Source organism: Hyla sarda, chromosome 5 (assembly GCF_029499605.1).
Source record: "Hyla sarda isolate aHylSar1 chromosome 5, aHylSar1.hap1, whole genome shotgun sequence".
Taxonomy (NCBI): Eukaryota; Metazoa; Chordata; class Amphibia; order Anura; family Hylidae; genus Hyla; species Hyla sarda.
Window position 1 is genome coordinate 30,385,786 of NC_079193.1, and position 26,258 is coordinate 30,412,043.

The window sequence follows — 26,258 nt, forward strand, 5'->3', positions numbered from 1 at the left end:
AAAGGTGGAAACTACCAGAACAGCCATAAGCACACTAACCGGGGAAGGAGAGGGCACCAACCCAGCTAGCCAGTTGAAGACAACTGGCCTGCCAAAGCACCAAGGGCAGGCACGAAAATAGAGCCCCCCCTGCCCCCCCGCAACAGCACACTCACTAAGTCCAGAAGATGGAGAAGGCACAAAAGCAGGAGGAACCACTTCACCACCGCAGGCGTTGAACAAGGCACGCTGGAGACCACCTGGTTGCGGGTACTCTGCCGCCGCCCGGAATGGCGCCGGGAAACCAGCAGCAGAGAACTCAGGAAGAGGGACAGCAGCGGCCGCAGTGGTGGTTTTTCGGGAAATCGGGGCGGAGAGGTGATGGAGGGTTTGGGGTGCAGTGGCTGCCTGAACCATGCGCCGTGATCCGAAGTTTACAGCGATACAATTGTCGTGTCAAACAGAGTTGCGATATATATATATATATATATTTTATTTATTATTATTATTTTTTTTTTATAGGTATGAAAAGCGACCAAAATACGCTATATGGGACTGTAGAATTTATATATTTAATTTTTAATTCGCGCTTACACGCGGATCAAATGAGGATATATAACTTGATAGTGCGGACATTGACGCACGTGGCAATACCACATGTGCCTGTGTATTGAAATCTACACAGTTTGTACTTTTTTATTTTATTGTAATTTTTCTTTTCTTTTTTTTTTTTTTTTTTTTTTTTATTTCTAAATTATTTTTTTTTTATTTTATTTTTATTTTATTTATTTATTTATTTATTTTTTAAATTAATTAAATAATTTTTTTTTTTTTTTTGCGCATACGCCATTGAAGGAATGCTGCAATCGAAGACATATTTAGATAGTACGGACATGTACGCACGCAGCGATACCATATACATGCTTGATGTAATACAGTTTTTATTTTATTTATTTATTTAATTATTATTATTTATTTATTTATATTTTAATTCATGTTTTTATGTATGGGGGAAAAAGGGGGGGGAGGAGTGATCCAAACATTTATCATGGCAAGGGTAAAGTTTTTTTTTTTTTTTTTTTGTGCGCAATGCTATAGCTCCATAGGGAGCCATAACACTGCACACACAGATCACTTGCCATGTATTAACATGGCAATGATCTGGGTTGTCAGTGATTGATTGCTCAAGCCTGAATTTCAGGCTTGGAGCAATCAATCCACGAGCGGACGCGCAGGAGGCAGGTGAGTGACCCTCCTGCTGCGTTCCAGCTGATCGGGACATCGCGATTTAATCACGATGGTCCCGATCAGCCCGATTGAGCAGCCGGGATGCTTATACATACATTCAGATGCGGCGATCAACTTTGATCGCCGCATCCAAAAAGGTAATGCCGGACATCTGCCCGATCGGCGATGTCCGGCATTAGCACGGGTCCTGGTTGCTAATAGCAACTGGGACCCGACGGCTATGATGCGCGCTCGCCTTGTGAGCGCGCATTATAGCTGGGAACACGCAAATGGACGTTAATAAACGTCCATTTGCGCAAGGCTATACAAAACAGCCGCAGCAACCCAGGGGGCCGCCACCGCAGACGGAGGGGACAGCAACGGGGAAGGAGGCAAAGCGCGCACATAAGGAGCACGCCTGGCAAAGGGGCTCGGGCCAGGGGCAGAGAAGTGGATTGCAGGAACGGGCAGGGAAAAGGATTAAAGGTACGGGAAGGGGATTAAAGGAACGGGGCAGGGAAGAGGATTAAAGGAACGGGCAGAACGGGCGGACGGGGGGGGGGGGGGGCAAAGGAGGGCGGGACTGTGAGAGGGCGAGAGGTCCGCCAGCCTCCCGAACCTAACGCCAGGGTGCAACAGGAGGGGAGGTCAGCTCAGCCACATGCGAGCATGCCAACCCTCACCCTCCTGCTCCATCCGGGCCATAATATAAGGGGCAGATACATACCAACCGGCAGGCAAAACTCCGGGTCCTGGGCAGATTGAGGGGGGAAGGGAGGCACCACAGCTATAAATACCCAGGGGAGGGCCTCTGAAAGCCCGGGAAACTATTAAACCCCTGATTGGTGCACTCCTTCCCCCCCACCCATGGGACATACCACTGTAGCCATTTGCAAGTTTTACAGGCGAGGGAGGGGGCTAAAAATCTTGCCTGTATATTTCTTAACCTCTTACTGCTCACCAGTCAGGGGGCAAGCTAGTTATGCACAGCTTGCCCCTCCATACCCTAACTGCTATATATCCTGAGCCCATAAAGATAGCAGCTGTAGCATACAGATAGTGCTGGAGGGGAGGTGTATAACTACTATGTATCCTGATCCTATGGAGATAGCAGCAGCAGTATACAGATAGAGCTGGAGGGAAGGAGTCAGCTGACTGAGGATTGACCACTTCCCTTGACACATTAACACCTTAAGGACGCAGGACATACCTGTACACTCTGCGTCCGCTCCCCTTCTATGTCACACGCTAAGGAGCTGAGCATGCGTCATTGCGTTGGTATTAGCCAACGAGAACTGTGGTCAATGCCGGAGAGTGTATCACTAATCGCGGTGATGCCCGCATTAACCCTTTAGACGCCACAAGTAAAGTTGATTGCTGCGTCTAAAATTTAAAAAGTTACATCCCGGCTGCTCAGTGGTGCTAATCAGGACCACCACAGTTTTCCTGTTCAGCTTAGAGAATGGTGGGAGGACTCTTACCTACCTCCTCGCCTTCCGATTGGTGCTCCAATGCTCCAGTCAGTCATGGGACTGCACCATATAAGGAAAAAAAATACCAGCCCAAGTCCCGAATTGCGTATTTTTCATCTCTTTGTTTACCATAAAAAAATGTTTAAAAAGCAATAAAAAGGTCCCATTGAAACAAAAAAAGGTAGGTGGAAAATTGGTGGAGTCCTTAAAGGGGTACTCCGCTGCTCAGCATTTGGAACAAACTGTTCCGAAAGCTGGAGTCGGCGTCGGGAGCTTGTGACATCATAGCCCCACCTCCTCATGAAGTCACCTCCTCATGACGTCATGAGGGGGCTGGGCTATTACGTCACAAGCTCCCAGCGCCGGCTCCAGCGTTCGGAACAGTTTGTTCCAAACGCTGAGCAGCGGAGTACCCCTTTAAGGGATTAAACTGTGATTTTCTGGGGGTCAGACTTGTTGCAATCAGCTGTAACATCCAAGAGTTTCCTTCCCCCGCAGTATCACCTGAAGTCGAAAGTCTGAGGGTATCTAGTATTTTGGTGGGAGATTTATCAAAACCTGTGCAAAGGAAAAGTTGCCCAGTTACCCATAGCAACCAATCAGATCGCTTCTTTCATTTTGCAGAGGCCTTGTGAAAAATGAAAGAAGCGATCTGATTGGTTGCTATGGGCAACTCAGCAACTTTTCCTCTGGACAGGTTTTGATAAATCTCCCTTATTATGTGTGAAATTTCACCCCAAATTAGGCATTTTTTTTGTGACAGACACCTGAGGGACAGTTTAATAATAAGCCCCCTGATGTGCACAAAACATTGCCACTTTTTGACTGTCTGTGCTGCACATATCAAGTGAGCAAGGCTTTCCACTAAGGGGACATGGCCGCCCCAGGCGCCATATTTACTACAATTACACCTGCTGGCAGCCATGAATTGTAGTGAAAATCTACACCAGTATTTATCACGGCACATGAACCTCTTGATAAATCCTGTGTGTGATCTCACACTGGCCGCGGTTTACTTACCTGCATATGAAACACTTATCGTAGACATTTTTTTTTATTATTACTCTTCTTCAACCCTTCTATGTAAGATTTGCATTTTTTCATCGTGACATTGTAAAGAATTTAGTCAGAAGTGCTCTATAGGTGTACATTGCCTCTATCCTCAGAAGTGTATGTCTATGTACTGTATGTGTACGTTGTTGGCTTAGGGGGAAGTAGATGGCGGTGACTCAGCAGCACCTGACCTGTGCACATAGGAAGCAATTACAACCAATGATAGAAGAGTCAACAAGGCCAGTAGTACAGTTTATGCAACAAAGATTTCCTTTTCAGGACACATAGGTAAAGTGTGATGGGAGGAGATATGTTATAGAGTAATATGACCAAATTAAGAAGGATTAGAATCTTTAAGAAACCATACCATACTAGGAATCACTCACCATGGAGGCTGCGTGTACAGTTACCATTGGTGATTGGCTCGGTCAAGTCCTTTTTAGGCAGCAAGGACAACCACTGAGTCAGAGAAGCTTCGGTTGAGTAGGTCATTGACCTCTTTATGGAGCAGATATCCAATGCACAGAAAATGTATGTGTCAGGACAGGGTTAAGGGCTTGTAGCCCTAATCTCCACCAGCAATTCCTGTCTCTTGTCTACTTGGATGATCCGCCCTAGATAGCGGCATCCAGCTGAATGATGGTCCCTTTCCTGAAAGGAGGATGCCGGGAGCATTTGTGGTCCCTTAGTAGCTTTGGCAAAAAGGGACATTGAACCTGGAACCTCGCAGGTACCTTTTGGTCAGGAGGCGAAGGGTAAGGTTTGTTGGGGGGGCCTCTCTCCCATCGGAGAAGGGCTTGCGATAGACCGCATCCTTTGTGCACGTTTTTTTAGTGTAACACGTTTGCACCTTTTCACTTTGGGTGATTCGAGAGCACGTTCCTCGGCTCTTAGATAAAAGAGGGATAGGAAAACCATCACTAGGGAATATTCTACTGCTGGCCTTAAAGCGTACTCGTCAGATCCAATAATTTTATATATATATATATATATATATATATATATATATATATATATATCAGTCAGTACCTAATCCTGACCATGTACATCTAATTTTTATGTGTCTAGCACCTTTATTTATTTTTTTATTACACTTTTAATTTAGCTCACTAGTCTGAATTCCTCTCAAAGGGAGGGGGCGTGGCCTCACTGTGCAGGTCTCCGCCCCCTCCCTCAGTATCCTGTCTGCTCACATCTCCCCTCGCATTAGCAAAACTACAATTCCCAGCTTGTTCTCACTGACAGTAGCGGGACACAAGATGACAGTGGGAGGATTTTTCCTCCAGCTCTGAGCCCTGCACTCACAGCTGTCAATCAAGGACGTGTGTCCATGACATATGGTGATGACGCATGGACACAGCCGGACTAGTATGTGTCCAAGCAGGCAGGGGGGGCAGTTGTTTGACTGGCTTTTTCAGTATGAACTACTGAAAATTTTCTAATGAAAGCAATTGCAAAAACCTATTGGTTATACATGCTTTACAACATATCAAAAGTTTTTGTATCTGACAGTGCCCATTTAAGCCCAACCCCACATCCCCTTTTAAACCACTTCCCCCCTTTAAAAGAAGAATTGACACAAAAAGGTTGGTGCTAAGGCCACAGAAGCCCAATTTTATTTAACAGTCAACAATCACATCATTGTAACATAAAACTTTGTATGAACATCATACTTGAAAATATATAACAATAAAATCTATCCCTGATTCATTTCCATATGTAAAGCAGAAGAAAAACCTGGGGACACCATCTCTTTTCCTCCACCATCCACCATCCTCCAAGTCCCTATTTACTTCCAGTGGTGCATCACCAGGCCCAGGAGCACCAGTATCTGGAGGCTAAAGGCCAACCCGGGGCCCATGCCACACTGCTTTACAACACCACCATGATGACTACAGTTGCCTCCAGATCCCCTCCTGCCCCCACTGCTGCAACAAACAAGACAAACCACATACAAGGGGTGGGCGGGAACTTCTCTGTTGGCCAATGTGTCAACTGACCCCTCTTTTTCCACCCTAACCATATCTGATAGGATAACCAGCCCCTCTGTCAGTGGGGCTTGCAGCCATAGCAACAGAATGATGCCGCTACCGCTGCAGACACTTGGGCTGTCACTAGACCTCAGGCAGGTATGTTTCTTACAGTATATGTGTATACAACAATGATGGTCTTGGAGTTACTGTATGTCGTGAGTTACTGTACTGTACATGGTGTTGGACTGAAGGACAGTACCTTGGCCTTGCAAGAGGAAATAATTCTGGATGCCATCTCCCCTGTTTACACTGCCAGTGCAAGTCTACATTTAAAGGGGTACTCCCCTGCTCAGCGTTTGGAACAAACTGTTTCGAACGCTGGAGCCGGCACCGGGAGCTTGTGACGTCATAGCCCCGCCCCCATGACATCACGCCCCGACCCCTCAATGAAAGTCACGCCCCCTCCCATAGATTTGCATTGAGGAGGCGGGGTGTGACTTCATGAGGGGCTGGGCTATGACGTCACAATCTCCCGGCACCGGCTCCAGTTTTTTTTCCAAACGCTGAGCAGCGGAGTACCCCTTTAAAGGCTATGGACAACTATGACCCTTCACGTTGTGCTGTGTGCGCTCTATTTTTTCTCCATTCTTGTACACAGTCTAAATGATGCTCCACCTGCAGACTGCCTTGTATCTACTCTCTTCCCCATCTACAGCCTGTGTAAGTTGTAAGGATTCTCTTCCCCCTGTCCACACCCTGAGCTGATGTGTAACCCCTTCCCCCTCCCTGCCCCTATCTTAAACACTGAGAGGACATAAAGTCAGTCTGACAGTAGACTTATCTCTTTCTGAGTAGCAGCCAAATAGTAGGACATTTGTAGTAAAATTAAAAAAAAACTGTTTAGAAAATTGCTATATTTTGTATTCAGTAAACAAATAACTAGTAATAAAAAAAAAAGTATTTAAAGGGGTACTCTGGTGAAAATTATTATTATTATTTTTTTTTATCAACTGGTGCCAGAAAGTTATAAAGATTTGTAAATTACTTCTATTTAACAATCTTAATCCTTCCAGAATTTATCAGCTGCTGTATGCTCCAGAGGAAGTTGAGTAGTTCTTTCCAGTCTGACCACAGTGCTCTCTGCTGCCACCTCTGTCCATTTTAGGAACTGTCCAGAGCAGGAGCAAATCCCCATAGTAAACCTCTCCTGCTCCAGACAGTTCCTGACATGGACAGAGGTGTCATCAGAGAGCATTGTGGTCAGACAGAAAACAAATTCAAAAAGAAAAGAACTTCCTCTGTAGCATACAGCAGCTGATAAGCACTGGAAGGATTAAGATTTTTAAATTTAAGTAATTTAATCTGTTTAAAATTCTGGCACCAGTTAATTTTACCTTTTTTTTTTCCACCAGAGTATCCCCTTAACCTCTAAATGACATAGGACGTAAATGTACTTCCTGGTGCCCTGGTACTTAACGCACCAAGACGTACATGTATGTCCTGTACATGACCGCGAGCACCAGAGTGGTGCTCGTGTCATGCGCGGGAAAGGCGGACATCAACGATCATCTTTAACCCCTTAGATGCCGTGATTAATACAGATCACGGCATCTGCGGCAATGCGGTTCGTAAAATGGATGATCGGATCGCCCGCGGTGCTGTCGCAGGGATCCGATCATCCATAATGGCATATGGAGGTCTCCTCAACCTGCCTCTGTCTGTCTCCAGGGGTCTTCTGCTCTGGTCTGAGATCAAGCAGACCAGAGCAGAAGATGACCGATAACACTGATCAGTGCTATGCCCTATGCATAGCACTGAAAAGTATTAGCAATCAAATGATTGCAATAAATAGTCCCCTGTGGGGACTATTAAAGTGTCAAATAAAGTATAAAAAATAAAAGTAAAAAAAAGGTGAAAAATCCCCTCCCCAATAAAAATGTCAATCGTCCCATTTTCCCATTTTACCCTCAGAAAGTGTAAATAAAATAAATGAATAAACTTCGGTTGTATGTAAATTGTTTGAGGGTTTCCTAAGAGATGCAATTTTGGAATATCTTGATAAAAATAAGTGCATGAACCCGTATCAGCATGGATTTATGAGGGATCGGTTCTGTCAAACTAACCTGATCAGCTTTTACGAGGAGGTGAGCTCCAGACTGGACCATGGGCAATCGCTGGATGTCGTATATCTGGATTTTTCCAAAGCATTTGATACGGTTCCACATAAAAGGTTGGTGCATAAAATGAGAAGGATTGGGCTGGGGGAGAATGTGTGCAAGTGGGTAAGTAACTGGCTCAATGATAGGAAACAGAGGGTGGTTATTAATGGTACTTATTCTGATTGGGTGACTGTTACTAGTGGGGTACCACAGGGGTCCGTCTTGGGTCCTCTTCTATTTAATATATTTATTAATGACCTTGTAGAGGGGTTGAATAGTAAAATAGCAATCTTTGCAGATGACACTAAACTCTGTAAAGTAGTAAACACTATAGAGGACAGTGCACTGTTACAAATGGATCTGGATAGGTTGGAGGTTTGGGCTGGGAAGTGGCAGATGAAGTTCAACACTGATAAATGTAAGGTAATGCATATGGGGAAGATAAATCCGGGCTGGGATTATGTATTAAATGGGAGAACACTTGGAACGACTGACATGGAAAAGGACTTAGGAGTCTTAGTTAATAGTAAATTTAGCTGTAGTGACCAGTGTCGGGCAGCTGCTGACAAGGCAAATAAAATCATGGGGGGCATCAATAGGGTCATAGATGCCCACGACAAGGAAATAATTCTACCGCTGTACAAATCACTAGTCAGACCACATATAGAATACTGTGCACAGTACTGGGCACCAGTGTACAAGAAAGCTATAGTGGAGCTGGAGAGGGTTCAAAGACGGGCAACCAGGGTAATACTGGGAATGGGAGAACTACAGTACCCAGAAAGATTATCAGAATTAGGGTTATATAGTTTAGAAAAAAGAAGGCTTAGGGGGAGACCTAATAACTATGTATAAATATATCAGGGGGCCGTACAGAGATCTCTCCCATGATGTATTTATACCCAGGACTGTATCTATAACAAGGGGATATCCTCTATATCTAGAGGAAAGAAGGTTTCTACACCAGCACAGACGGGGGTTCTTTACTGTAAGAGCAGTGAGACTGTGAAATTTTCTCCCGGAGGAGGTGTCATGGGGAACTCTGTGAGAGAGTTCAAAAAGGGGTCTGGATGCATTTTTGGAGAGTAATAACATTGCTGGTTATGTATATTAGATTTATAGGGACAGAAGATTGATCCAGGGATTTATTCTGATGCCATATTTGGAGTCGGGAACAAATTTTTACCTCTAGTATGAGGGTTTTTTGCCTACTCTGGATCAACTCAACTCAATAGGGACTTATTAGGGATATAGGTTGAACCTGATGGACTCTGGTCTTTTTTCAACCTTATGAACTATGTTACTATGTTACTATTTGGCATCGTCGCGTGCGTAAATGTCCGAACTATCAAAATATAATTTTATGGATCCTGTACGGTGAATGGCGTAATTCCAGTATAAGTTATCCGGTATAAGGTACCCCGACAACGCAGAAGCCGCTGCAGATCAATGATTTAAAGCGGGCGCTTTAAATCAATGAACTGCAGCGGCTTTTGCGGGGCCAGAGACCACCGCCGCCATCCGCTTCTCTCCCCCTGCCTGTCCTGGGGTCTTGAGTCCAACCACCGCCGCCAAAATTAGCAGTCATACCGCTGCTTATACGGAAAAATGGAAAAGTTATAGGTAATCAAAATAGAGGGATTTTAAATGCACTAATTTGGTTAAAAAGTTTGAGATTTTTTTAAAGCGGTACAATAATAGAAAAGTATGTAATCAGGATATTATTTTAATTGTATTGACCCACAGAATGAAAAAAAACATGTCATTTTTGCCGTAAATTGTTCAGCATGAAAACATATTTTTTAAAGTATTTTTTTGGTTGCGCCCTACATGTTATGGTAAAATGAGTGATGTCATTACAAAGGACAACTGGTCGCGCAAAAAAACAAGCCACATACTCATCTGTGCATGGAAATATAAAAGAGTGATGATTTTTAGAAGGTGAGGAGGGAAAAATTAGAATGCAAAAATAAAATTGGCTGCGTCCTTAAAGGTTTAAAGGGATACTCCGCCCCCAGACATCTTATCCCTTATCCAAAGGATAGGGGATAAGATGTCTGATCACAGGGGGGTTTTGCTGCTTGGACCCCGCCGATTTTCACCCCCCAACATTCTGAACATTATGTTCGGCTGTCACACCCCCTCCTATAGACATTATTATTGGGGGTGGGGCATGATGTCACGACTATGGCCACCCGAAGCCGTTCTGAACATAATGGGCTGGCACAGAGGTTGCGGGGGTCCCAGCAGCCTTTGGATAGGGAATAAAATGTCTAGGGGCTGAGTACCCCTTTAATACTACCACTTTATGAAGCATTGGTATTGCTTAACCTTGTTAATCTTGTTAAGTTTTGTGCACTGATTCATATGAAGAACGGATGGGGAATCCTCTGCCTTGTGGGTTTTTTGGACAGATAGAATATATATTTTTTTTAAATAGATATCTTATGAATAGGGAATGTGTCATCAGAAATTGACTTATTGTTTAAATCAAGTTTTTTTGCTAAAAATCGTTTTTTAAGAATTTTCAGTGATGTTTTTCGAATTCTCTATTTTACTATGCATATTATATAACAATCCTGAGATCTTGCATTGTTCATTCTGGCTGCTTAGCTGACAAATAAGATGACACTTCCTGTTCAGTATCATTACAGACTACAAGATTACAGCAAAAGGTGACACCAGTATATAGATAAGATTGGATTAGACTGTTCACAATAGGTAATGATCAGGCTCAGCCACCCCCTCCCTGCAAACTGATCTCAGCACAGGTCACAAAGCATGTCAAGAGAGGAGGAAAGAAGACGAGCATTGAGGGAAGGAGGTCATATAGACTGAAAGAAAATGCATATGGATGCAAGAGGCAGTGCAGATGGGACCCGGGGATGCGTCATAGTTGCGGTTAGCCTGAGAAGACGTTCCAACGGTTGCAGTTGTTGTCTTCATTACTCTACAAGAAGTTTTGGCTATATCTCTGCAACCCTTGAAGGGATTTGGGTAAAAAAAAATACATCTTCTTACTCAGGATCAACCATACTAATCGCCTGTGTATTCAGGTTAGTGTGGGTGACCTATATGCCAGTTAACCTTAAGAGTAGGGTCACGCAGAGCGCACCTGCAGCGTATTGCATACTGCGGATGCGCCGATGGCAGTCACAAAAGTGAGCTCCCTGCTGCGGCGGGGTAGCTCTGTGTGTCCACTCATAGCGCTAGATTTCCTGCTGTAGACACAATGCCTGCTCGTAGCAGATCCGCAGCGGGAAATTTGCCGCTAAGAATTAAGACATCTGAAGCAAGGACACAGTAGAGGATGTGATTCTTATACTGCACTATATGAGGCGTGGGTGATTTGGCTGATACAGTGTAGGTGATTTAGCTTGGTATGATGTCTATTTTGATGGATTTATTATTCATTTCCTGCCAGTGCCCTCCTGGCCAATCTATTAAAAGAAAGGTGATCAAGCTATGTTGAGAATATCCTAATCTAGTTGTCTACCAGCCAAATGTATTTATCATCTAGGTTGTCTACCCTGTTTATTGATAATCTAGGGTTGGGCATGGCAGTGATCGGAACAAGTTCATGATTAACTGTAGTGCACAAACAACTGGCATGTGGCATAAACACTAGGAAAAAGGTCAACTGAGGATATGTTTAGACACCCAAAATATGGTCACATTTTATTTTTTAGAACTGTAATGTAGTGCACGGGGGAGGTTACATAGTAACATAGTTCATAAGGTTGAAAAAAGACCAGAGTCCAACAAGTTCAACCTATATCCCTAATGAGTCCCTACTGAGTTGATCCAGAGGAAGGCAAAAATCCCTCATACTAGAGGTAAAAATTCCTTCCCGACTCCAAATATGGCATCAAAATAAATCCCTGGATCAACATTCTGTCCCTATAAATCTAGTAATCATAACCTGTAATGTTATTATTGTCTAAAAACGCATCCAGGCCCCTTTTGAACTCTTGTACAGCGTTCACTATGACCCCCTCCTCAGGCAGAGAATTCCACAGTCTCACTGCTCTTACAGTAAAGAACCCCCCCCCCCCCCGTCTATGCTGATGTAGAAACCTTCTTTCCTCTAGACGTAGAGGATGCCCCCTTGTTATAGATACAGTCCTGGGTATAAATAGATCATGGGAGAGATCTCTGTACGGCCCCCTGATATATTTATACATAGTTATTAGATCTCCTCTAAACCTTCTTTTTTCTAAACTAAATAACCCAAATTCTGATAATCTTTCTGGGTACTGTAGTCCTCCCATTCCCCGTATTACTCTGGTTGCCTGTCTTTGAACCTTCTCCAGCTCCACTATATCTTTCTTGTACACTAGTGCCCAGTACTCTACACAGTATTCTATGTGTGGTCTGACTAGTGATTTGTACAGCAGTAGAATTATTTCCTTGTCGTGGGCATCTATGCCACTATTGATGCCCCCATGATTTTATTTGCCTTGTCAGCAGCTGCCCGACACTGGTCACTACAGCTAAATTTACTGTTAACTAAGACTCCCAAGTCCTTTTCTTGTCAGTTGTCACAAGTGTTCTCCCATTTAATACATAATCCCAGCCCGGATTTTTCTTCCCCATGTGCATTACCTTACATTTATCAGTGTTGAACCTCATCTGCAACTTCCCAGCCCAAACCTCCAACCTATCCAGATCCATTTGTAACAGTGCACTGTCCTATATTGTGTTTACCGCTTTACAGAGTTTAGTATCATCTGCAAAGATTGCTACTTTACTATTCAACCCCTCTACAAGGTCATTAATAAATATATTAAATAAAACAGGACCCAAGACTGACCCCTGTGGTCCCCAGTAGTAACAGTCACCCAATCAGAAGTACCATTCTCCCCCAGCCCCATCCCTCTCATTTTATGCACCAACATTTTATGTGGAACCGTATCAAATGCTTTGGAGAAATCCAGATATACGACATCCAGCGATTGCCCCTTGTCCAGTCTGGAGCTCACCGCCTCATAAAAGCTGATACGGTTAGTTTGACAGGACCGATGCCTCATAAAGCCATGCTGATACGGGGTCATACATTTATTTTTATCAAGATATTCCAAAATAACATCCCTTAGAAAACCCTCAAACAATTTACATACAACAGAGGTTAAACTAACAGGTCTATAATTCCCAGGGTCACCTTTTGATCCCCTTTTAAATATTGGTACCACATTTGCCATGAGCCAGTCCTGGGGAACAGCCCTTGTTACTATAGAGTCCCTGAATATTAAAAATAGGGGTCTGTCTGTTACATTACTTAATTCCTTTAGAACACGGGGTATGAGGACGGGACATGAGAACAGGACATGAGGACAGGATATGAGGTCGGGATATGAGGACGGGATATGAGGACGAGACATGAGGACAGGACATGAGGATGGGATATGAGGACGGGACATGAGGAGGGGATAAGAGGACGGGACATGAGGACAGCATATGAGGACTGGATATAAGCACGGGATATGAGAACGGGATATGAGAACGGGACATAAGGATGGAAAAAGAGGACAGTACATCAGGACGGGATAAGAGGATGGGAAATGAGGACGGGATATGAGGACGGGATATGAGAACAAGAGCCTCATTGTTGCTTTTTCTCTCCCACAAGGTTTAAGTCTGAAGACCGGGCAACACAGGTACTCCACTAGTTTTAAAATCATCTTTCACTAGTAAAAAATTTTTACAACAAACCTTAGCATTATCTAATGTAGCAGAAGCAGAAAGACGGTCCCTCCCACGATGATTTCACTTGGGCTATGAACAGTGTGAAAGGTTTAGATAGACTTTTATTAATGATTTACCTAAATTGAGGTTGTGTGTAGTTATTTTCCCAGGTCAGGATCCTGTGTTTTTCACGGCCACAGGTATAAGGATCTGAATGTTCACTGGCAAGTGATGTGGCAATAAAACAACAAAGACTTATGTATTGGACAGTAAGAAGACAGAAGGATATGAAAGGGTCAACTTCTGCTCCATATAAGTTTATGCTTCTCTATTGGAATGTTGTAAATTAGGTGCATTCAGGGTTTCTGATGATTGAGTACTCTAGTGCCGACTATTCCTCCTCCATTGTGCCCGGGCTGAAGAAAAATAAACTTTCACTCACCTTCCTGTGTTCCCCCGGGTGTGCTGCTAAAGCTGATTGGTCCTCAGGTTCCCGTCTTCTTCCGTGTGCACCGATCGTCAGACAATGCTCAGCCTATCACTGGCCGAGGCAGGACATCCCTGCACATTGTAGAACAAAAAATGTATAGGTAATATGCCCAAAATAATCACAGATATATACCTAACTGGAAGACATTGAATCCAAATTAAATATACTCAATAGGTTAATGATTAATTAAAAGCAATCATCACAAATAAAAAGTACATGATACAAGTTACTGAGATGTAATGGTGAAGGTAACTTTATTAATGGCAATAAATAACTTTATTAATGGCAGTAAAATAAATAGATACATATCCACAACTTATTGATGGATGTGAAAAGGAAAAACAAAAAGTAACATCTGACAATGACAAAAGATAAACATCCAGTCAGGGCTGGTGCAAGGATTTTTGCCACCCTAGGCAAAAGCAAATGTTGCCATCCCCTTGACTCGCTCCACTTTACCACTAAGAAGACACACTGTAACAAACCCCCTCCTCATGTAATCTCCTCACTACTGGGGAGACACACTGTAATAAACCTCCTCCTCATGTAATCTCCTTACTACTGGGGTGACACACTGTAACAAACCTCCTCCTCATGTAATCACCTTACTACTGGGGTGACACGCTGTAACAAACCTCCTCCTCATGTAATCTCCTTACTACTGGGGTGACACACTGTAATAAACCTCCTCCTCATGTAATCACCTTACTACTGGGGTGACACACTGTAACAAACCTCCTCCTCATGTAATCACCTTACTACTGGGGTGACACACTGTAATAAACCTCCTCCTCATGTAATCCCCTTACTACTGGGGTGACACACTGTAACAAACCTCCTCCTCATGTAATCTCCTTACTTCTGGGGTGACACACTGTAACAAACCTCCTCCTCATGTAATCTCCTTACTACTGGGGTGACACGCTGTAACAAACCTCCTCCTCATGTAATCTCCTTACTTCTGGGGTGACACACTGTAATAAACCTCCTCCTTATGTAGACTCCTTACTATATGTCATCTTGATTCCTTCTTACCCTCTGATTTGGCTCTCCTAATCCAGTCTTCATTTCCAATGATGACTCTGGTTTTGCAGTATCAGAAGAATCTCAGGGAGTTCTATCTAAGTATAGCAAACAGTAGAACTTTTGGAACATGGAACTTGTTCACTAAATTACTCTGCAGTCTCAATGTTTTCCTATGAGATGCAGCTTCAGCCTAGGTAGATTTCTCCTTGTCAGCTCTTACAAGCAGGAGACAGTGGAGAGCAGTGAGAAGCTGCATCTCATAGGATAAACTAGAGAATCTGCATACAGAGAGTCAGGAAAGTTTCCTAACTCCGCAGCTAATTATTGTAGGGACTCACCTACTACATCACTTCTCTTCTGATATCTTAGAAAAAGCTGAAATAGCTCCTTTATATTACATCCCTTACATAGGGATTAACTATATCACACAACCTTTCCTGCATCATATATATATATATATATATATATATATATATATATATACATATATATATATATATATATATATATATATATATAAAGTGTTGATGTACAGAATACTTTGGGGATAGTTTCTGAAGCCTGGCATCAAAAAAATACTGTATTCGCACGAACTATTGGTTTGCACAAAAATTGTGATTTTTTTCAACTTTACACCTAAGTCCCTGATGTATTAAGAGGTATGCTCCTTCTGATAAATCATGCTACTCAGAAGCCAGTTTGAAATTACTTAGGATTGGGGTGTAAAACTGTTCTTAGTAAATTGCCCCTGTGTATCTGTAATTCTGGGAAAATTCCGGTCTGTAAAAACATTGACTTCACCTTAGAATGATTATTAGTTGCACCTTCAGCCACAAAAGTCATAAAGTTATTAGAGTAACAAGACTGCCTGACATTCCACATGTTATCATCACTGGGGAAGTGCTCGGTCATTACTGGATAACAATTAAGGGACCATTTCTTATGTAGTTATGTTCTGTAAAAATGTATACACATCTATCTCACATCTATCTATCTATCTCATATCTATCTATCTCACATCTATCTATCTATCTCATATCTATCTATCTCATATCTATCCATCTATCTCATATCTATCATCTATCTCCTATCTATCTATCTCATATCTATCTATCTATCTCATATCTATCTCCTATCTATCTATCTATCTATCTATCTCACATCTATCTGTCTATCTATCTATCTATCTATCTATCTCATATCCATCTATCTCCTATCTATCTATCTATCTATCTCCTATCTATCTATCTATCTATCTATCTATATATCTCCTATCTATCTATCTCATATCTATCTATCTATTTATCTCATATCTATCTATCTCATATCTATCTATCTCATATCTATCTATCTATCTATTTCATATCTATCTATAACAGCAAATAGGTAGAGCAGCAGTTCCAGAGGCATAAGATGAGTGGGTGCAAGCAGTCACAAAGCCAGGTCACAGTATATAAAAGATAAACCGCAGCACTCCAAAAAGGTTTAAATGGTGAAAAAAAAGTGTATTTATTCCATCCAATAAGATGAAACGTTTCGGTCGCCCAGTGCGGCCATTTTCAAGCATTATACTTGAAAACGGCTGCACTGGGCTACCACAACGTTGCATCTTATTGTAAGGAATAAATACACTTTTTCTGTCAATCAAGCTCAGTGCAGAGAAATACTTCCTGAGTTTGGTCTCCTGCCAGGCTGGGAGGAGACCAAACTCACTGAATTAATTGTGGCAGGGAACAGAACAAAGCCACCTAGTGGCCATTTATTCAATTACATATTAAACATATTTATGTTGATGATTTTAAAAGCAAGTGAATGGGAAAGTATCTGCTAATTACACAAGGAACACTATATTAAAAGTTTTATTTGGTGACAGGTACTCTTTAAAGGAAAACTGTCACATGTTCACTCCCGCACTAACCACAGGTACTGACGGATAGTGCGGGGGGCGCTGATTCATTTGTTCCCTACCTTGCCTGGATTCGTCCGGCCATTCGCCCACAAGATTGTGGGCGAACGGACGGACGGATCCAGGCAAGGTTGGGATCATATGAATCAGCGCCCCCCGCACTATCTGTCAGTACCTGTGGTTAGTGCAGGAGTAAACAGTCAGTTTTCCTTTAAGCATCAGTTTCAGTCCTGTACATTGAAGGGAAACTATGCCAGTTATCCAGACATGTTAATAAACCCTTAGAAAAGTGTTTTCTAATCAGGGGGCCTCTGTTCTCCAGACGTGCTGAGAGTTCTAGTTCCGCAACAGCTGGAGGCAAACTGGTTGGGAAACACTGTCTTAGGGCCGTTTCACACTACAATTTGGCAATACGGGAACCCAATACTGCTGGGTGGGGGGGGGGGGGGGGGACACGGGTGACCTATGGGACCCCACATGAGTCTCCCCTATATAAGCCCTAGGAGGAGTCTCTTCACTCTCTTTGAGCTCAGCTCTGAGTCTTTGCTGCGGTCCAGTGCAGTCAAGTCCTAAGAGTGTGTCTGAAGTCCATAGGAGGCCTCAAGTCAGTCCTGCAGCCACAAGTCTACAAGTAAGCTACAATTGGGGTATAGTCAGTCCCATTCAAGTCAGTCAAGTCAAAGTCATCTGTTTTCAGTCAGCGTGGCCTGCATCAATATTGTCCCAGTCCACTACAAGTCCCAGCATGCCCTGAGGTTTCTGAAATCACTGGTCACCTCCGTGGGCCTGGCTGTACTGCATAGACTGTACCATCTGTCACTTAGTAAAGCTACCGTTTTCCGTAACTTGGAGTCGGAGTGATTATTGCCCCCGTGCATAGCCCAGGATCCAGCGGTGTACCTTCGGGTGGTATTGAGGATAATCCACGCCCTGGCGTCACGAATACAAGGGGTTAATGCCATCTGCCCCTAGGGTAATTCCATCTGCCCTCACACACATTCATCAAAGGTAATCAAGGCTTCCTTCTCACCTCTCAACACCCAAAAAGCAGCTGACCCTTGTGAATGGAGGTCTGATGAGTGAAAATGGTGGCCAGAGGTTTCCTCACCTGCTCCGTGATGCTCTGCTGCAATTCGCTTATATGGTCTGTCATCTTGCAGGCTGTACAAGTGGATTGTTGATATTACTTCTTAGTGCTTTACCATTACATAGAACAGAACAGTAATAGCAATCGAAAGATCGTTCTTAATAGTCCTCTGTGGGGACAGAAAAATTGTAGAACAGATAGTAAAAAAAAAAAAAAAGTAGCTTTTCCTCCAATAAAAATTAAAATCACCCCCTTTTCCGATTTAAAAAAAAAAGAAAAATTTAAGAAAAGTTATTATTTTTTTTTAAATATAATGTTAATGATCCTGTACAGTGAACGAATGATTTTTGGTCACATCCCAAACCAGAAAGAAATGTTTTAAAAAGTGATCAAAAAGTTCTATAATAAAAAAAATGGCAGTTTTACCGTAAAATGTACAGCATAAAAGGAAAACCCCCCAAAAGTTTTACTTACTTTTTTGGTTTTGCGGTACATTTTATGGTAGAATGAAAAGTGTGGTTATAAAGTACAATTGGTCGCACAAAAAACAAGCAAAAGTTTTGCAAAAATAAAACTGTCTGTGTCCTTAAGTCCAAAATGAGCTGCATCTTTAACCTGTTAATGACCATGGACATCTATGCTCGTCCAAATGCCGTTAACGGGGTATGACGCGGGCTTCCGACTCGAGCCCACGTCATATCAGCCGGCCCCCCAGTTGTAGCTGGGGGCCGGCTATTAACCCTTTAGATCGCCACTGTCAAAGCTGACAGCGGTGTCTAAAGGTGCCTTTATCCCATCCCTGGTTGTCCCGTGGGGTGGATCGCCCCCTCTGCAGCGTGATCGCGGTGGGGGGGGGGGGGGGGGCGAGCCACTGTGGAGATAGCCGGAGGGCTTACCTCTCCTTCATTGCTGGCTCTGGCACTCAGATTGATAAAGCCTGGCAGGACCAGGGTTTATCAATCGAGCACAGAGCACACAGATCAGTGTGGTTCTATGGAACTACATTGATCTGTATGAGGAATCAAATGATTCTTCATAAAAGTCCCCTAAGGGGACTAAATGTGTAAAAAAAAAAAAAGTTTAAAAACACACATTATCCCCTTCCTTATTAAAAGTTTAAATTCCCCCCCTTTTCCCAGATTCCATATAAAAAATATATAAACATAATAAAAATAAACATATGTTGTATTTCTGCGTGCGTAAATGTTCAAACTATAAAAATATATTGTTAATTAAACCGCACAGTCAATGGCGTACACGCAAAAAAATTCCGAAGTACAAAATAGCGTATTTTTGGTCACTTTTTATACCATAAAAAAGGAATAAGAAGGGATCAAAAAGTCCAATCAAAACAAGCATGGTACCGATTAATACTTCAGATCACAGCACAAAATATTAGCCCTCATACTGCCCCATACACGGAAAAATAAAAAAGTTATAGGGGTCAGAAGATGACAATTTTAAATGTATAAATTTTTGTGCATGTAGTTATGATTTTTTCCAAAAGTAAGACAAAATCCAATCTATATAAGTAGAATAGCAATTTGATTGTATGAACCTACAGAATAAAGATAAGGTGTCGTTTTTACCCAAAAATTTACTATGTAGAGACGAAAGCCCCCAAAATTTACAAAATGGTGTTTTTTCTTATATTTTTTCGCACAATGATTTTTTCCTGTTTTGCGGTATATTTTTGGGTAAAATGACTGATGTCATTACAAAGTAGAATTGGTGGTGCAAAAAAATAAGCCCTCATATGGATTTTTAGGTGCAAAATTGAAAGGGTTATGATTTTTAAAAGGTAAGGAGATAAAAATGAAAGTGCAAAAACAGAAAAACACTTGGTCCTTAAGGGGTTAAAGAGTCAAAGGTAAAGAGGGGGGAAAAAAACGCAAAAAATAAAATTTGGCTTTGTCCTTAAAGCGTACCTGTCATATCCCATAAAAAAAAAATCATGTTACTCAGTAGCTAATCCTGACCATGTACATCTAATTTTTATGCCTCTATCACCTATATTTATTATAAAAATCCCTCTTTTCATTAGCTCAAAGTGTTAGAAATCCTCTCAAAGGAAGGGGCATGATTGGTGTGTGGTGGGAAGGGGCGTGTCCCATCCTTATGGTAGGGGGAGGTGATTGGTGTGTGGTGGGAGGGGGCGTGTCCCTCCTTGTAGTGGTGGGAGGTGATTGGTGCGTCTGCTCATGCAGCCTTCTTCCTGAATCATTTCTTGTCCATGACTCATGGACAAGCCAGATGCTGCTGCAGGACTGGTTAGTGTCACAATAGGTATGGTGACCTCTAGTGGTGGGATTTTCATGAACCGTTTTCTTTATTAAATATTCAACATTTTTTAAACAACCATATTACAAAAGGTCTTTAATTTTCATCATTTACAACACATAAGAAGTTTTTGGATCTGAAAGTGCCCATTTGAGGGGATAAACTATAATTTATGCCAATTTCTGGCACAAAGACACATTGAGAATAATGTGAAATCTGCAAAAATGTGCTTACTTTGTGCAAAGTTTCATACACCGGAAACTGTTGTATAATCCTTGATAAGTAACTGATCAGGGTCAGAAGAGTTTTATTATAGACACCTGTTATCTCTTCTATCTGTACAATTCTCCTTGTCGTTCACCATCTATACTTTGGACTCTTTGGAGAAAAAACTCACTTCACCCGGCTACCGGAGCAGCGTGTTCTTAGCATTGTCAACCAGCAAACACGGCTATTACCTGCCAACTTTGAACTGTACAGAGATAAGATATCACTCCGCTGGTTATTTATAATGTTTGATTCATTGTTTTACACCTGAAATATGTCTTATTGCAAAAATCAGAGAGATATTATTGTGTTCATCTTTGTGTAACCAAGTACATAAATGACAACATTTAGAAAGTGCAGAAAGAGACTGTCTGGGAATAACAAAAAAATTAATAAAAATAGATATGTCTTAAAGGAGTACTCCGCCCCTAGACATCTTGGCGCATGGCAAATGTGGTGCCAATATTTAAAAAAGGGGTCAAAAGGTGACCCCGGGAATCATAGGCCTGTTAGTTTAACCTCCATTGTATATAAATTGTTAGAGGGTTTTCTAAGAGATGCTATTTTGGAGTACATTGATAAAAATAAATGTATGACTCCATATCAGCATGGCTTTATGAGGGATCGGTCCTGTCAAACTAACCTGATCAGCTTTTATGAGGGGGTGAGCTCCAGACTGGACCAGGGGGAATCGCTGGATGTCATATATCTGGATTTTTCCAAAACATTTGATCCGGTGCCACATAAAAGGTTGGTGCAAAAAGGAGAAGGATGGGGCTGGGGGAGAATGTGTGGATATCAGTGATAATCAGTGATAGGAAACAGATGGTGGTTATTAATGGTACTTATTCTGATTGGGTGACTGTTATCAGTGGGGACCACTGGGGTCAGTCTTGGGTCCTGTTCTATTTAATATATTCATTAATGACCTTGTAGAGGATTTGAATAGTAAAGTAGCAATCTAAAGCAGTAAACACTATAGAGGACAGGGCACTGTTACAAATGGATCTGGATAAGTTGGTGGTTTGGGCTGGGAAGTGGCAGATGAGGTTCAACACTGATAAATGTAAGGTAATGCACATGGGGAGGAAAAATCCGGGCTGGGATTATGTATTTAATGGGAGAACACTTGGGATGACTGATATGGAAAAGGACTTGGCAGTCTTAGTTAACAGTAAATTTAGCTGTAGTGACCAATGTCGGGCAGCTGCTGCCAAGGCAAATAAAATCATAAGATATCTGATCATGGCGATCCTGCAGCATCCCGAAATCTCTGTGCAGCATCCAGGGTTGATTTAGAACGCTGGGTGCCGGCCCTTGGGACGTCACAACCACGCCTTCGTGACATCACACCATGCCCCCTCAATGCAAGTCTATGGGAAGGGGCGTGGTGGTGACATCACAAGGGGCATGGTCATGATATTACGACCCCCGCAGCCCGCTCCGAGCGTTCAGAACAAAATGTTCAGAACGATGGTGCAGCGAAGTAACTATTTAAATTCTGACCCTGCCATCTGAATGTCACAGCTGGAATCGAGACTCATCAGACCAAATAACACTCTTCCATTGTCCAATTTTGGTGCCTGTTTGAGTTGTAGCCTCAGTTTTCTGTTCTTATCTGACAGGAGCCGCTTCCTCTGTGGTCTTCGGCTGCTGTAGCCCATCTGCTTCAAGGATGGACAATTTGTGTGTTCAGAGATGGTATTCTGCAGACCTTGGTTGCAACCACTGTTATTTGAGTAACTATTGCCTTTCTGTCATCTTGAACCAGTCTGCCCATTCTCGATTGACCTCTGACATCAACAAGGCATTTTTGTCCATACACCTGCCGCTTACTGGATATTTTCTCTTTTATGGACCATTCTCTGTGAACCCTAGAGATAATTGCGCATGAAAATCTCAGTAGATCAGCATTTTCTCAAATATTTAGACCAGCCTGTCTGACACCAACAACCATGTCATGTTTAAAGTCACTTTAATCCCCTTTCTTCTTTATTCTGATGCTCGGTTTGAACTTCAGCAAGTCTAGCAAGTTGACCATGTGACTGGCTGATTAGCAAGAAATTTAACAGATTTACCTAATAAAGTAGCCATTGAGTGTATACTTACCTCATCCGATCCCCCACAGCTGCCACACACCGATGCTCCTGGTCTCCATTCGTCACTGCTACTTTCTGGTTCCTAGTAAAACATCATCCCCACAAGAAGTGCCAGTGCGAGGTGCAGAACTGCGACCTATGCAGTTCTGCATTCGCTCCTCCCCTCCAGAGATTTCCGGAGATACTGCTAGGGGAAGGCAAAGATGAGCAGGATGCAACTCTGCACCTCTCTCAGCCCAGTACACTCTTCCCTCCTTGCACCTCCCTCAGGAAGAAAGGAGGGACGTAGATTTTCACATCCCCACTCGTGAAGATCTACATCCACAGGAGTCGGGCTGAGGTGCAAGCGGGGCTGTGAAATTCTACGTCCGAGTGGGGCTGTGAAAATCTACATCCCTCCTCTCCTCCTGAGGGAGGTGCGAGGAGGGAAGTGTGTACAGGGCTAAGAGAGGCCTTACCCTCCCCTTGCTGTGTCTTCGGAAATCTCCAGACAGCTGAGGGGAGGAGCGAACATAGAACTGCATAGGACGCAGTTCTGCACCTCACACAGGCCCAACCCTTCACTGTCTGAGGCTGGTGATTGACTAGGTTGACAGTTCTTGTGGGGATGATGCAGCACAGGAACAAGGAAGAAGTGAAGTGGAGCGGGAACCGACAACATGAGAGCAGCAGCTGTGGGGGATTGGAGGAGGTAATTATATGTGGTGTCCCGGCACCGGATACATCCGTTGCCTTCTGGTGAGGTCCCCAAAGTGTAGGTGTAGGTGGGGTCCTCATCCTTAGCTAGTCCCTTGTCACCCCTTTTGTAATTAAAATTATTAAAATTTAATGTGTATATATTTATATTGTAAGTGTACTTACCTGGTTAGCGTCGCAGGACCTGCGGGTCACGTGATGCGTTCCAAAGACTCTATGGTCTGTAGTTCAAGGACCTTTGGAGGAAGTCAGGTGTTTACCCATCAGGATATGTAACGGTGAGTGACAGCTGACTTGGACCAATCCAAAACGGCCCTGCCCCTGCCCATATAAGGGAGAGGTGGCCATTACTCTTTCTCTTGTTCCTGGGCTGTTGACAAGGAAGGATCTGCGCTGCTGTCATCAGTGAGTTTAGGCCCGAGCCTTGCGGCGACGGCTGATCTTTACTAAACTGTGAGTGTAATCAATCCCTACGCACTCTGCAAGATCACCGGACCATATCTAACCCCTATATCCGGACGGATCATATAAAAAGTCAAGGTCCGCAACAACTGTCAGTCACTGAGGTGTATAGAGACTGTATTCCTGAGACTGTTGTTGTACATTGGATGTACCGCAAGTCTTTAAGTAAAGTTTATCCAAGTTCAAGTTCAACTACCTTGTGGACCTTCAGTCATTTTATGCATGCACCTATCATTACTGGGAATGGCGGCGATAGGCCGGAGAATTACCTCAGCATACTACCCCTCAGCCTGGCATCACGAACAATAGGGTTAACCCCTGATATACTGAAGCAAAACCCTGACTACACTACCCCTACCCCAGAGGCTTACCACATATTCATATGTACATATCCCTAAACAGCCACTTCAACTTTTGATTAGATCTTCTGAAATTTTTTAGGCCAAATCACCACTTTGATGTCCTAATCATATTTCTTAAACCATTCTGCCCTCTCTACCCCTCGTAAGTAACACACACACACCCGACTGTCCACAGGATGTAATAAAAAACATTATTTATCAGATCAGGTCGCTTTCTTCCGGTGTTTGGTTGTCCAGTTCTGATGCTCACGTGCCCATTGTAGACACGTTCAGTGGTGGACAGGAATCATCACGAGTACTCTGACCAGTCTGCAATCTTTTCTATAAAGCCAGAAGGAACTTTTTCAGCAATTTGCTCTCCAGCAGCTCTTTCATGGGAACCAGATTGGCTAGCCTTCACCCCCAACACTCATCACACCTTTGGGACCCATTGCCCTGTTTTTGGTTTATCAGTTGTCCTTCTTTGGATAACTTTTGGTAAGTACTAACCCCTACATACCGGGAACAAGCCACAAGACCTCCCGTTATGGAGATGCTCTGACCCAGTCACCCTTGTTACAGTAGATCAGATCCTTTTTCCAGCTTCCAGCATCAACTTTAGGAACTGACTGGTTACATGTTCTGGCCTTTGTCACAATAAAATCAAAGTTTTTTTTTCAACTGTAATGTTATGGCTGATCAGTGTACATCTTGTAATATAATGTTTTGCCACCCAAGATCTGTCAACAGCAACAAACATGCTTGCTGACTGTTGTGTTATGTACTATGCACAGTGCACTGTCCTCTATTGTGCTATCTACTTAATACAGTGCACTGTCCTCTATTGTGTTAACCCCTTTGCAAAGCTTAGTATAATTGACACTTTACTATACAATCCCTTTACAAGGTAATTTAGAACTTTATGTGAACTTCTCAACTACTCAAGACAAATATCATAAATTTTCTACTTGTTCTTATTCAGTGGCTGCAGCATTGTGTGGCCCTACCCTGATATTACCTAGGATCGGGGCAGTGTATTTTGTTTGCCTTAGGATCACGGCCATGACTGGGCACGCCAAGTAAAAACTCTTCTGACCCATAAATGAGCTCATCGCGGTTTTCACTTTCCCCTGTGAACCATGTTTGCCTATGCAGAGATTGTGAATCAGAATAAAACCCTCACTGAAGCACTCTGGGAATTTCTTATTTTTACTTATATAATGCAGCATAGGCTGTTATTAGAGAATAATCTAAAGGTTCTTGTGTATGCCTTGTGCTTACCTGTTTTAGCCGATGTGGCAAGCATGAGTTCTTAGCCATCTTGATTCTATTTCAGAACAGAAATGCTTGTCTCATGCTGCCTACATTTCCCATGAATCCTTGCTCTATGACTGCCAGCAGTGCATCTGCAGAGTCAAATAAGCTGAGGATGCACTGTGAGTGACCCTACCGTGAGATTATGTGCCTGAATGCTATGTGACCAGTTCATCTGATTGCGTCATGGCCAATTATCATGGAGCGCTATGTTAATTTTAATTTGGTGTGTTTCTGTATCGCCAGTACAGATGCATAAGTAGCATCTATTCTTTATATTATCTCCTTAACAATGATTGACACCTAAAAACAGCCTTGTGTAAGAGAACCCTCGGGCTGCTGTTATACTGTGCAGTTTTGTTAAAGTTTTTGGGGCAGCTTTGAAACCAAAACAAAGTATAAATCATTCCTGTGATATTCTTCTTTCGGCAGGGTATTCCTATGAAGGACGCTGATTGGCTTGTATGTCACATGCTCCTCTGGGCCATGTTAATAAAGGAGTACTCCGGTAGAAAACTATTTTTTTTATATCAACTGATGCCAGAAAGTGAAACAGATTTGTAAATGACTTCTATTGAAAAATCTTAATCCTTCCAGTACATATCAGCTGCTGTATGCTCCAGAGGAAGTTGTGTAGTTCTTTCTGTTTCAACCACAGTGCTCTCTGCTGACACCTCTGTCCATGTTAGGAACTGTCCGGAGCAGGAGAGGTTTGTTGTGGGGATTTGCTCCTACTCTGGAC

The 26,258-nt window shown here is 42.8% G+C and overlaps 1 long non-coding RNA gene across 1 annotated transcript in view; it reads left to right on the forward strand.

The window, feature by feature from the left end:
- The first annotated feature begins 5,447 nt into the window (after window positions 1–5,447).
- The window catches only part of LOC130273012 (uncharacterized), a 60,058-nt gene continuing 39,247 nt past the window's right edge, over window positions 5,448–26,258 (forward strand). The window contains exon 1 of the long non-coding RNA XR_008843836.1: window positions 5,448–5,860. This is a non-coding gene — a long non-coding RNA (uncharacterized LOC130273012). The remainder of the gene's footprint in view (window positions 5,861–26,258) is intronic.